Source organism: Ammodytes marinus (genome assembly GCF_949987685.1).
Source record: "Ammodytes marinus genome assembly, contig: scaffold_40, whole genome shotgun sequence".
In the NCBI taxonomy this organism is placed as follows: Eukaryota; Metazoa; Chordata; class Actinopteri; order Uranoscopiformes; family Ammodytidae; genus Ammodytes; species Ammodytes marinus.
In genome coordinates, this window is record NW_027648104.1 from 310001 (window position 1) to 311913 (window position 1913).

Consider the following 1913-nt stretch of genomic DNA (forward strand, 5'->3'; position numbering starts at 1 on the left):
GTTGCAGGCTGTGTGTGTGTGTGTGTGTGTGTGTGTGTGTGTGTGTGTTGATGCTTACTAGTTGCAGGCTGTGTGTGTGTGTGTGTGTGTGTGTGTGTGTGTGTTGATGCTTACTAGTTGCAGGCTGTGTGTGTGTGTGTGTGTGTGTGTGTGTGTGTGTGTGTGTGTGTGTGTGTGTGTGTGTGTGTGTGTGTGTGTGTGTGTTGATGCTTACTAGTTGCAGGCTGTGTGTGTGTGTGTTGATGTGGTCCCAGTCTTAGTCTGCTGCTCTCAGGTTGTCGCTTCCATAACTGCTCTGGGCGCTGCTGCTCATTTTACTGCCACTGGTTCCGTCATTGAGAAGACATTTATTTTCTCTGTATATTTTGTCCGTTAATGGAATTTGACTTTAAAAAATTGCTCAATTGAATTTTGATGAAGAAGCAGCTGAATCTTAAGCATTGGAAATGGTGCAAAAGGTTCTAAACATGTTTTTTAAACTGTCTTAGATTGCTATTTTGAATAATATACATAGAGAAAGAGAGAGAGAGACATAGAGAGAGTCTGCTGGATGACAATCTTCTAATAAAGAATATTTTCCATTTATTTTTTTTTCACATTTACAATAGCCATTTATCCCAGCCTTTGTAAAATCAGTCTTCCATAGTGTTTAATCTAAATGTGAGTTCTCCATCATGAGACTATCACCGATAATGTTTGTCAGGTGTAGTCAGGTGCAACAGACAATGGCTAACCCTAACCCTGTAACCCCAGCCAGTATTGGTCTCATTTTTAAACAGTTCCTTCCTGTCTCAGGGACAAAACAAGTTTGAGGGATTTTTGATCCTAGTACCTCGCACAGCTCAGTGTTATGAGACCAGAAAAGTTGTATTCTCCTGCAGCTCAAAAGTATGTGTGTATGATTAGGATCCTTACTTTGCATAGTGTCCTGCAGTTTATTGTTCATTTGTTGTTATTGTTAAGTATTCAGTGTGAGACAGACACGACTGTTACTCAAACCACGTTAGTTTATCTGAAATGTGTATATCTACATTATGTCATTATGTCACCGACCTTGTGATGCTTTTAAAGTTACACAATATATGACAGCCCTCTAGAGTTTGTTTTCCCTCTTTCTAAAACATTTTTTATCTTATCAAAACATTGATTTTAGGGATTTATTCTTAACAGTTCAATAACCATATAAAAAGCATCTTATTTTTAATTTTTACCTTCAATATTACAATACTGACCACACTGATTTCCTTTTACTAAACATAACAAAGTTATTCATTTCACAACTTTTTAACTTATAGCATATTTGTTTAACTGTGGTAATCTCTGTATCTAGCTTGAAGTTTGGCTTGTCTTTTAGAGCGTCTGTGGCACAACTGTGACCCTGTTTGTTCTTCATCAGCGTCATTTTCTTCAAGAGCCTCAGTGCCACTGTGGTCTGTGTAACACTTGGTTTCTCTGCTTTCAATGCCTGTAGGTGTGTAAACTTCCTGTATAGTCGTAGGTGGAAACTGTCTCTTTCCTTTTTTCAGTAGATGTTTAGTGTCCCTCCATCCGGTGTGCAAACTACACTCAACAAAAATATAAACGCAACACTTTTGTTTTTGCTCCCATTTTTCATGAGATGGACTTAAAGATCTTGTTAAAACAATTATGAAATTAAAATAACAATTTAAATCAATTAGAAATATTAAAAAAATCAAATTTGAATAATTAAAGAAATAAAAAAATAACGACGATTAAAAAAAATCAAATTACGACAATTTAAAAAATGATGCTAATTAAAAAATAACGACAATAGGGGTTAGGGGGTTAGGGTTAGGGTTAGGGTTAGGGTTAGGGTTGGGTTAGGGTTAGGGTTGAAAAATTATTTTGTTGGATTGTTATTGCACAGGCCAGAAGTTCATTATCAAGTGTTG